A 12857-nucleotide genomic window follows, 5' to 3' on the forward strand; every position below is an offset into this window, starting at 1 on the left:
GATCACAAGTATTATCTTTAAGGCAGCAGAGTGCCACACTAGGAAATAATTGGATTTGAATGTGGAGCTAATAAATCTGAATTCTTGTCCATGATCTTAAACTAAGTAGCTTTTGCTCATCCTCCTCTTTAAATTAGCATGTCAGAATTCCACTTCTGTAAATAAGGGTGCTAGACTCCACTTCCAAAGTAATACAATAAAGAAGTCTCAGTCTTTTGAACATTCTGAAACCAATTGCAAACAATAATGAGAAAATAAAATTCCATGCCTAATAAAACTAATAACATGTACTATGTAAACTGCAACATATATAAGGAAAGGCTGGTAACTGCATTGCAATTTGGCTAAGTTAAGGAAAGGGAGTGAGTGCTGATTACTGTTCATCTTGGGCAAGTTAGCAGAGGCATTACTTTTACAGAATAGATTGCATACTCAGGGATAAAACCAAAGATTCCTTGTTTGGTATAATACAAACAGAATGTTTGAGCTGGCTACAGTTTCCCTGAAACTATATGCCACTGCAGAATGACAGTGAGTATGGTGATAAAGGAATATATATGTACATACACATGGCCAAGTGGCAGTGGATATGGTGCTCATTGAAGCCATATGCATGCTCATTTTCTCTGCAGGTTCCATATATACTCATTTCTTTGCAAGTCATATGTACACTCATTTTTTTTTGCTTTGGGTATGACTGGTAAAGAAAAAAGCATAGAAGACAATCAGCATTACAGTATAGTTACTGTATAGTAACTTGATTAGTTAAAGTATAGTTACTTGATCAGTTAAAGATAAGTAAAGGCATATTATTAACACACAGGAAGATTTTGTGCCACCAGGAAAGATATCTATACCTAAAGTCAGAATGGTGATGAGAGATTTTTCCACAGACAAATCAACTCTATTTTTGAAGCACACTAAATAATTTCAAGAAAATTAGAGTAGATAATCAGTTGCTGGGAAACAACCACAGGGGAAAAAGTTGAATTCTGAATTTAAAAAATAGGTACAATATAACAAGAGAGGAGCTCATTTTACTGCTTCAGCATAGACTATTCTATGAAAAACTATATACCAAATAATAAAATATTAAATATATAAACTAAAAATTGTTCATAATGTATTTATTTACAGCAGTAACAAAGTGAGAACATAGTCACAGATTATATATGCAATGAGAAAATATGGTATATAATCAGAATCCAAATAAAATATTAATTAAATACCAGTACTTTCTATCAGATACTACTCTATTACATATACAATTTAATTTCTAGATCCACTATCACTATTATTTTATTCACATATACATATACATGATATATACTATACATATATTGTGATGTATATGCACATATATATGTATGCTAATACATATGTATGTACATGGTGAACATATGAGGCTACAATTGATACATAAATGAATCCCCAAAGTAAAATATTTTAAGTTTTTTTTTCTTTGGCCACACGGCTTATGGGATCTTAGTTCCCTAACTAGGGATTGAACCCATGCTGTCAACAGTAAGAGTGTGGAGTCCTATGGAGTCCTAACCATTGGACCACCAGGGAATTCCCTTAAGAAAATATTTTAATCTATGTTATAGTAAAATTTAAAATGAATACATAAACTAAAAATGTTAACCATTTGAAACCAGTGAGATGTTTATGAATAACTAAGTCCACATCAAATCAAAATAGCACTGCTGTAATATTTAAAAAATAATGATAGTGAGAAATCAACCTATTGACATTTATGAGGTTTATAACGAATATTAACTATTTCCAGTTTTTAAAATAAAACAAAGAACACATGCATATAATGCATGCAAATTGAAAAGAGAACAATAAGTTTTTTTGAAAACTGTAAGATGGATCTAATATATGCTAGTAAACAAAACTGAATTATAAAAAGAACATATGGAGAGTTATAATCTCAAGTAGTTTAAATGTACTACAGTTTATAAATGTATCAAAGAAGAGACTATCACAAATCTAAGAAGGGTAAACAAACCATGAACAATATAAAATGAGGAGTCAAGATGGTAGAACAGGAGGATATAAAATTTGTCACTTCTCACAAGTACATCAAGAATACATCTACAAATAGAACAGTTCTTTCAGAGCACCTGCCGAACATTAGTGGAAGACTTCAGACATCTAAAAGGACAAGAAAAATCCCCTCGCAACCAGGTAGGACAAAAGAAAGAAAAAAAAAAAAGAGGAATCAAAAAAGAGATCAGCAACCCTGGCAGGAATCTGAAGGTGAGGGGAGGTCCCCACACTCAGAAAAACTCCCTCATGGTGGGGAAATCCACTGGGATAGAAAGGGACCTTCAGGGGATCAAAGGAGAATGCAGAAGATCAAAGGAGAACACAGTGGACAGCCTGTGGAAGGCAGGACAAAGAAAGAACCGTGTGCGTGGTCTGTGCTGCAGCTCTGCGCATTCCAGTCTGAGTCATGAATCTCCTGTTGTAGAGGGGGGCTGGGTGCTGGAAAGTGGGGTTTGGAGTGCAGACCCAGGGAGGGGATAGCTGTTGGCTGTGAAAAGACAGTCTGAAGGAGGTGTCTTTTCAGCTTAGAGCCTGAACGAGTAAGGAGCTCCACAATGGGGAAAGTTTGCAGAAAAAGCCTGGGAATAGAAGGCATCATTGTTGAGTGGTGCATAAGGGGCAGGGCTGCCATTAAAACCCCTTTCCCCACCCACTGGCTTCTTTGGCCTTTGCAGGCACTGGGAGGGACTCCCATCAGAGTGAGTGTGCCATGGTCTGTTGCAACTGCCTGCTGGTCCCCACCACCATGGGCAATTCATGCACACCCCAGTTGTGGCTGCTGTAACGCTCCCCAGCCTGAGGGAGTAAGTGTGCCCCAATCAGCTGCTTTCACTCCCTCTCACCTGGGCAGGGAGCAGTTGCCTGAGGGTGGTGCACTCACAGAGGTAGGGTCAAAACCAAAGCTGAGCCCCAGGGGTGGTGCGACTATGGAAGAGGAATGGAAATCTTTCCATACAGCTGCACAAGCCACAGATTAAATCCCTGTGATTGGCTTGGTAAATCCTGTGTCTATGGAATACCTGAAAAAACAAGGAGTGTTCCCACAACCATTACCAGTCTAGCCTTAGCAGCAGTGCACTTTGGGAGCAAGTACACACAGGAGTTCGGCCAGGTCAGAGTCTGAGCTGGCCCCACAGTGCCCAGAGCAGAGACCTGCCTAGAGGTATTGGAGGGTTTCCTTCGGAGGTGAGGATTGGCTGTGACTCACTGTGAGATCAAGGACACCAATAGAAGAGGCCCCAGGAAAATATTTTAATTACCATTATTCTTTTGTTTGTTTAGTTTTCTTCAGTTGATGGTGTTATTGTTTTTATTATTTTTTATTTTTTTATATTTTTATTTTTCTATTTTACTTTTTGGTTTTGTGGGTTTTTTGTTGATTTTGTTCTGTTTTTTATTTTATTTTTTAAATTTTTGATTGTTTCTATGTGTTTATGTTTTCTTGCTTTTTTGTTTGCTTTCTGTTTTTGTTTTATTTTTCATTTTTTTGTTAATATAGTTCTTATTGATTGTTCTCATTTTTTAATTCTTTTGTTTGTGCTCTTTTTTTTCTGTTTGCTTCATTGTTTCTGTTGGTTTGGTTTTATTGTTATCATTTGTCTTGGATTTGGTGTGTCTGTTTTCTGTGTGTGTGTGTGTTGTGTCATTGTTGCAGTTTGTTTTTGTTTTTGCTATTTGTCTTGGGTTTTGTATTGTCTGTTTATTTTCTTTTTTCTTTCTTTCTTTTCCTTTTCTTTCTTTTGTCTCTGCCCATGCAGCACAGCTTGCATGCTCTTGGTTCCCCAGCCTAGGGTCAGGCCTCAGCTTCTGGGATGGGAGTATTGAGTCCAGGATGCTGGACTGCCAGAGAATTCCTGAGCCCAGAGAACATTTATTGCTGTGTGCTCTCCCAGAGGTACCATCTTGACACCAAGACCTGTTTCCTCCTAACTGCCTGCGTGCCTCAGTGCTGGACACCTCATGCCAAACAACCAGCAAGACAGGAACACAGCACCACCCATCAGCAGACAGGCTGCCTAAAGTTGTACTAAGCTTACAGACACCCCAAAACACACCACCTGATGAGTTGCTGCCCATCAGAGAGAAAAGACTCAGCTCCACCCACCAGAGCATAGGCACCAGTGCCTCCCACCAGGAAGCCTACACAAGCCTCTGGACCAACCTCACCCACAAGCGGGCAGACAACAGAAGCAAGAGGAACTACGACCCTGCAGCCTGCAGCAAGGAGACCACAAACGTGGTAAGTTAGACAAAATGAGATCACAGAGAAATATTTTGCAGACAAAGGAGCATGATAAAAACTCACAAGACCAAATAAATGAAGAGGAAATAGGCAATCTACCTGAAAAAGAATTCGGAGTAATGATAGTAAAGATGATCCAAAATCTTGGAAACAGAATTGAGGTATGGATCAAGAAGATACAAGAAATCTTTAATAAGAACCTAGAAAAACTAAAAAACAAACAGTGATGAATAATACAATAACTGAAATTGAAAAATATACTAAAAGGAATCAATAGCAGAATAACTGAGGCAGAAGAATGGAGAAGTGAGCTGGAAGATAGAATGGTGGAAATAACCACCACAGAGCAGAATAAAGAAAAACAAATGAAAAGAAATGAGGACAGTCTCAGAGATCTCTGGGATAACATTAAGTGCACAAACATTTGAATTATAGGGGGTCCCAGAAGAATGAGAAAGAGAAAGGGCCTGAGAAAATATTTGAAGAGATTATAGTTGAAAACTTCCCTGACATGTGAAAGGAAATAGTCAAGTCCAGGAAGTGCAGAGAGTCCCAAACATGATAAACCCAAGGAGAAACACACCGAGACACATATTAATCAAAGTAACAAACAAATTAAAAAAAATTAAAAGCAGCAAAGGAAAAGCAACAAGTAACATACAAGGTAATCCCCATAAGTTTATCAGCTGATTTTTCAGCAGAAACTCTGCAGGCCAAAAGAGAGTGGCAGGACATATTTAAAGTGATGAAAAGGAAAAACCTACAACCAAGATTACTCTACCCAGCAAGGATCTCATTCAGATTCAACAAAGAAATCAAAAGCCTTACAGACAATCAAAAGCTAAGAGAATTCTGCACCACCAAACCAGCTTTACAACAAATGCTAAAGGAACTTCTCTAGGTGGGAAACACAAGAGAAGAAAAAGACATACAAAAACAAACCCAAAACAATTAAGAAAATGGTAATAGGAACATACATATCAATAATTAAATGGATTAAATGTAAATGGATTAAATGCTCCAACCAAAAGACATAGACTGGCTGAATGGGTACAAAAACAAGACCTGTGTATATGCTGTCTACAAGACACCCACTTCAGACCTAGGGACACATACAGACTGAAAGTGAGGGGATGGAAAAAGATATTCCATGCAAATGGAAATCAAAAGAAAGCTGGAGTTGCAATACTCATATCAGACAAAACAGACTTTAAAATAAAGTCCATTACAAGAGACAAAGAAGGACACTACATAATGATCAAGGGATCAATCCAAGAAGAAGATATAACAATTATAAATATTTATGCATCCAACATAGGAGCACCTTAATACATAAGGCAAATACTAACAGCCATAAAAGGGAAATTGACAGTAACACAATAATAGTAGGGGACTTTAACACCCCACTTTCACCAATGGACAGATCATCCAAAATGAAAATAAATAAGGAAACACAAGCTTTAAATGATACATTAAACAACTTGGACTTAATTGATATTTGTAGAACATTCCATCCAAAAACAACAGAATACATTTTCTTCTCAAGTGTTTATTGAACATTCTCCAGGATAGATCACATCTTGGGTCACAAATCAAGCCTTAGTAAGTTTAAGAAAATTGAAATCATATCAAGCATCTTTTCCAACCACAACGCTATGAGATTAGAAATCAATTACAGGGAAAAAAAAAAACCCTGTAAAAAACAGAAACACATGGAGTCTAAACAATATGCTGCTAAAAAAACCAAGAGATCACTGAAGAAATCAAAGAGGAAATCAAAACATACCTAGATAATATTAAATGTCAAATATTTGAAAATCTAAAAGAAATAATACTTCTCTAAGAAAACATAAATATTTATATGAACATGAAAAAATGTAAATTTTTGACTAAGAAATACCCAGAGTATCCTGATTGTATAAATCTTCTGGCATACCTGTTATAAATCTTCTCCTGGAGATTCTGACCTAGTAAGGAAGACGGGACCCTGAAATCAGTATTATTTTCAACAAGCACCCTGGTGAATATTCAGATCAAGAATGTTAGTAAATCTTGCCTAAACAAAGTTGCCAGATCTGGAGTTCATTACAGGTGAATTATAAATTTTTTCATAACTATATTTCACAGGCTGAAAAGACCAAAATGTCCACTGTTTTGTGAAACTCTCATAATTCTGTTATCAGAATATGTCAGCATGCAAATAAAATATAAAGCAACCAGAAAACACAAAGGTTTGCTGACTTTTATTGGTAGCTTGTGCCTGAGAAAAAAATCTTCTGAAACTAAGTTCAGAAATATTAGAACATATTGCTTAATATAAGATTGGCCCCAAAAATGAAAACCAAAGAAAGAAGAGAAAGGGTTTAATCAAACCAGAATATGTAGAAACTATTCTTTAAACAACATGGTCCTTGCTGCAGTAGTTGGGGTTTGCATTTCCTAAGGAAATTTGGGGAAAGGATTACACACCACATTGGCATATAAATCCTGGTGGCTTCAATGAGATGCCTTAATATCAACAAAGGAAGATATTAAAGACAGATTAAGCCAGTTTTCATATTATTTTTGAAATATGTGTAATGCATGAAAGGTTCATATCTGGAGCATAGATATCTCAGTCTAATTACATATTTTCTTTAATTAGAAACTACTTATTTTGGTTTTCAAAATACAGAAAAAGAGATGTAATAGGAATAATTTTAAAGGAGTTAATCTATTGTGAATAAATATAAATCCTTTATGACTTTAGATAAATTGGTTTTGATTTTTAAAACTTAGAGCAATATAAATAGCAAATGGATCATTATTGTGCCATCATAGGCCCTCAAGATAGAAATGTTTTTCTGTATTGGTTACATAAACATACACAAATACAACGAGTAAATACCTTGACTTGTCTAACTGGTTACTATGACAGTTCTCTCCAGCTTTTAAAATAACTTAGCTGATTTCTCTCTGGCATAAGGACACATTTTCACCTCATCTTCCTTCCCTGAGAAGGACAGGTAGGCCTGAATATTTCTTTGTCCATTTTTTTCCCATCATATCCTAATCACCTTCTTAGATTCAGATATCATTACATGTAGAGGAGTCCATATGATATTTATTGTTTAGGTGTATATATCCTATAAATGGATGTAACATGTTAGTGCTCTTTGAGAAATAAGCCATAACTTGGTTAAAAAAAATATATTCAGACTTCATTGAAGGAAGACTTACTGATTTGGTGTTTTCAAATATTGTACCATATAATAAGGATGAAGTTTTATGTTACATGCCTCCAAAAGTACATTATATAGAATATTTTTATGTAACACATGTGTGCACACATTTAGCAGATCTTTAAAAAATAAGAGATGAAACAGAATATTAGAAATGACTTGGAAGTTTATAATTTCTCTAGAATAGAAAGCTTAATGTCTCTATTCATATTTTCATAGACTGGTTAGATAACTCAATGATTTTGTAGCCATCAAAATAAATATTTGGGCAAAGTTTATGGGAATTCATCTGTTAGCTAGCCACATGTTAGATATTTATCCATATATGTATAGTACAGCAAACATATCTTTATCATTCATTACTTTTGCTTATTATATCCCTTGTCATATTCGAACTCTGGGTTGGCTGAAGAAATTACTTAAAAGAGAATACTCGGGGGAGTTGTAACATGTCATGAACCTAGAATTATGTAAAGCTCAGGATGTACATCTTTATGAAAGGACATTCTGCAGACATTCATTTTATCATTAAAATAAAGTAAAAGCTAGTAGGACTCCTCCCTGGGCAGTAGCCCAGCTTTCTCCTTTCTTGCTGAAGATTACAATTCTATTTATTATATTCTGGCTCTCTTTACTGCAGAAAATGGTTCATACTCCAACATATGTCTATTTTATTGTACATAATTTTCTCATTATCTAATCTCTAATAAGTTAATTTGTATTTTACAAACATGTGTTGAAGCAGTATGCAATGTATATGAAACTTGAATACCTGAAAATTGCTTTCCTCAAAATTCTTTGCTCAGTCACCTTTTTGAAAGCCTTGTGTTATCCCTAGAGATGTGCATACCTCAGTTAGAATTCTGATGGCTTATATTATTAATCATTATATCACTTCATATACTATACAAGACCTAAGTACAAAGTCTGATATATAAAGCAGTGTTCTCTTACTTAATGATGGTACAAATTATGTTCCTAATCATGTTTCTTTGTCTTTAAGTGCCAAAAATACTAAAGCCAAAATTGAATCTCAACTTTAATTTTTAAAATATGTTGTATCCCATGGATTTTTATCCAATTGCCATGGTGAATGAATGAATGAATGAATGCAAGGATAAAAGATCTTACAGTTCACGTTTCTTTCTTGTATGTTGCTTTGTTTTGCATCAGAATTTCCAACTCCTAGAGGAAAATACCTATAAACTAGAGAAAATTAAAAATTATTTTTCCCAAATGTAATTGGGAAATGAAAAATGGTATATACACTATTTCTAAGAGAAAATGTCTGAGATATTAGTTACTTTAAGTATATATTAGTTACCATCAAAATAATAGACAAGAGAGTCTCTTAACAGTTGCTCTTAGAGCTATTATTTTGTAATTTTAGACAACCTGTACAATACACCAGAATGCCTTTATTTTGTCTGGGTTTAAAGAGTCCCACATTCATCACAAAAACTCAATCCATATTAAAATAATAAGACAAATAATCTGGTAAAAATTGATATATATACAAATAAAAGGCCAACAGAAAATTGTGATTCCAGGTTTACAATATAGTGAATCATCAGTTCTTTATAAAACATTTTAATCATTGAAGAATTATTTTTGAAAATGTGGTATAACAGCAAGGTCAACTTATGAATGCAAGTTAATACTGGTGAACATTTAATGTGTGTAAACATATTGCTTTTTCTCACCCGTGCAAAAATAGTTACAGCATATCAAAAATAATGACAATTTCTAAGGTATATATTCTCCATAAAACTTCTAATAAAACCTCTCAACTGGACAAACTCTTGCATATAACTAAAAGAGAAAATTTCAGAGGATATACCCAGAATAAAGGTAATACAATAAGTATAGTTCAAGAAGCACACTGATTGAATTCAAATTTTAGCTCCACTTGTTTCTAGGTAACAGTGGATAATTTATATGAAATTCAATTTTCTTATCAACAAATAATAATAATACCCACACCATGTGGTTATTGTGAAGGTTAAATGAGTAGATCCATATAGTAAAAACCTCATTAAATGTTAGCTATAGTTAGTGCTGTTATTATTTTCAATGGAAAAAATTTTTAAAAATCACAATAAAGAAGTGGTATAGAGAGGGAGATCAAGATGGTAGAGTTGCACTCTCCCCACAAACATATCAACAATAAATCTATGTTAAAATTCTCATGGAAAACTAACTGGAAACTGTCAGATGAACACATCTACAACCAAAGCTACAAGAAACATCTCTATGTAACCTGAAAGGACAGAAGAAAAAAAGGTATCGGTCTGGGACCTGTGCCTCTGAGAAGGATCTGTAAGGAAGAGTGGGTCTGCATGGGTGGCCCTCACCCTAGGGAGTGAGCAGGTGGAATCACAGTCTGGGCATCCCAGTCCTGGGGTGCTACACAGAGAAGACAAAAACCCTTACCTGCTGGGAAAACCACTAGGACAGACAGAGGGGCTGGAGAAGCCCAGACTGTCCTCTCTAGGAGTGCACACATGCTAACAGGGTAGAGACAGCCTCACACTGGTGGCTGTTGCCTCACCATACTTCCCAGTATGAAGGGTGAACACCCCAGCCCCACTAACTCCACACCACAGCCTGGTGTGAGATGCAGGCCAACTGAGCCCTGGGAAAAGACTTGGTAGAGCTATGCAAAGACAGAACAGGGGCCTGGGATGTGATCTGGCTGGAGCCAAGGCAGCCAGGGACAGCTCATACATGGGGCAGCAGGTGGGGCACCAGTGCCGGCCATTGTCAGCACACACACAGGGCAGTACCACCCCTAAGCACTGAAACTCTGGCAGACAGGGCCCGGGAGAGAACTCAGTCTAGCTATGCAGAGAAAACCTGGGAGGCTCAATAGTACAAAGAGGTTTGTCTCTCAGCAAGAGTGTCCCAGCTCCACCCATTCAACACTATGGCTTAGCACTATATCTGGACCAGAAGGTACCTGGAAAAGAAGGCCACAGAGGCAGCCTCAGATCTCTGTCAGCAGCTCAGCCACCTAAATTCCTGTTGCCAAACTCCCTGACCTCCAGCCCCAGCCTACTCCACACCACAGCCTTGCAATAGATCTGGGACCTGAGGTGAATACAACAGAGAAAGGGACACGACCTTGGGATGCTTCTAAGATGAACTGCAGATGCCTACACAGGTGGGGCATAGGTCTTCTGTGAGTACACAGGCCTCACTTGCTTCAGCAATCTTCTCCTTTGGGGCAAGACATGAACTCAAGGGCAACCCAACTCTCAGCACTTCTATTCCAAAAGAGGGAGAAGACCCTGCACATGACAGGACAGCAACAGTCACAAAGCACAGAGGAAGCTCTGCCTCACACCCCACACAGGCTATGGATACTCCAGCACCAACCATATTCCCTAGGAAGGGTATAACAGCCAGCACACCTTGAGGAGAAACATGGCTGGTGTCCATATCAAAACCAGCCCTCACACCAAAAACACTGGACACACAGTCTAAACAGGGATGCTCCCACATAAAAACACCTCTTTAAGACCACAGTAGATAATTATTTCTCCTCAATTCATAGAGATAGAGAATGTTAATTAAAATGAAAAGGCAAAGGAACTACTCCCAATAAAAACAGGAGAAATCTCCTGAAAGAATAATAAAACATAGTTCACCCATCTGCTATCCCTGAGTTTCAAAAGATGGTAATAAGATGCTAACAACTTAGAGAGACTATAGATAGAAATGCAGCTCACTGTCAACAAGTAATTAGAAACTATAAAGATGAACCAATCAAAAATAGACAATTTACTTGTCGAAATAAAAACTAATCTAGAAGCAATGACTAGCCAAGGATGAATAAGTAATCTGGAAGACAGAATAGTGGAAATCATCCAATCAGAACAGCAGAAAGACAAATGAAAAAGAAATGAAAGCAATATACAAGATCTATGGGATGATATAAAACTTGACAACCTGCACATAATATGAATTCCAGAAGGAGACGAGAGAAAGAGGGGATCAAAAATGTATTTGAAGAAATTATGGCTAAAAACTTCCCAAACTTAAAGAAGGAAACAGGTATCTGGGTACAGAAAGCACAGAGGGTCCCAAATAAGATGAACCCAAACAGATCCACACCAAGACTTAGCATAATTAAAATGGCAAAAATGAAAGATAAAAAGAGAATTCTAAAGTCAGCAAGAGAAAAACAAAGAGTCAGTTACAAGGGAACACCCATAAGGCTATGAACTGATTTCTCTGCAGAAAATGTGCAAGCCAAAGGTAGTGGCAGGGTATATTCAAAGTCCTGAACAATATTAAGCCTACCCTAAAAAAAAAAATATTGAACAGTCTTCTCTGAATAGAAAAGCAGCAAGGATATACAGGAAAGGGAAAATCACAAAAGGAAAGGCAAATATATAAGAGGATTGAGGATGACTTAAATAAGCAAGTATGTAGATTAAAAACAATAAAATTACTGAAGAAGTGATTATAACTACAATAAACAGTGAAAGGTTAAGCATGAAGATGTAAAATGTAACATTAAAGTCAAAATATGGGGGAGGGGAGTATTAAAATGTAAATCTTTTAGAATGTGTTTCAACTTGAATGACTATCAGTTTAAATTAAGCAGATATAGTTATGGGTCAACATACTTGTACTCCATGGTAACTACAAATCAAAACATACAATAGATTCAAAAAAATTTTTTTAAAAAGGAAATCAAGCATACTACAAAAGAAAATCATCAAAACACAAAAGGACAAAGAAAAAGAAGAAATGAACAAAGAAAGGCTACAAAAACAACTGGAAAACAAGGAGTAAAATGGCAATAAGTACAAACCTATAAATGATAACTTTGAATGTCAATGAACTAAATATTCCGATCAAAAGAGAGAGTGGCAGATTGGACATAAAAACAAGAACAATGTGCCGCCTATAAGAGACTCACTTCAGGGCAAAAGACACACCAAGACTCAAAGTGAGGGGATGGAAAAAATATATTCCATGCAAATAGAAACAATAAGAAAGTGGGGATAGAAATACTCATACCAGACAAAATAGACTTTTTTTTTAAAGGCCATAAATAAAATCAAAGAACATTAGATAATGATAAAGGAATCAATACAAAAAGAGGATATTATACTCATTAACATGCACATACCCAATATAGGAGCACCTAAATATATAAAACAAATACTAACAGACATAAAGGGAGAAATTAACAATAATAAAATAATAGTAGGGGACTTTAACACCTCACTAACATCAATGGACAGATCATCCAGACAGAAATCAATAAGGCAATGGAAGTCCTAAATGATACAATAAAGCAGTTGCACTTAATTGATACTACAGGA

The 12857-nt window shown here is 36.1% G+C and overlaps 1 pseudogene; it reads left to right on the forward strand.

The window, feature by feature from the left end:
• The first annotated feature begins 2042 nt into the window (after nucleotides 1–2042).
• Nucleotides 2043–12857, forward strand: part of LOC131758212 (cofilin-2 pseudogene) — a 49731-nt pseudogene continuing 38916 nt past the window's right edge.

This window comes from Kogia breviceps, chromosome 6, assembly GCF_026419965.1.
Source record: "Kogia breviceps isolate mKogBre1 chromosome 6, mKogBre1 haplotype 1, whole genome shotgun sequence".
Lineage (NCBI taxonomy): Eukaryota > Metazoa > Chordata > Mammalia > Artiodactyla > Physeteridae > Kogia > Kogia breviceps.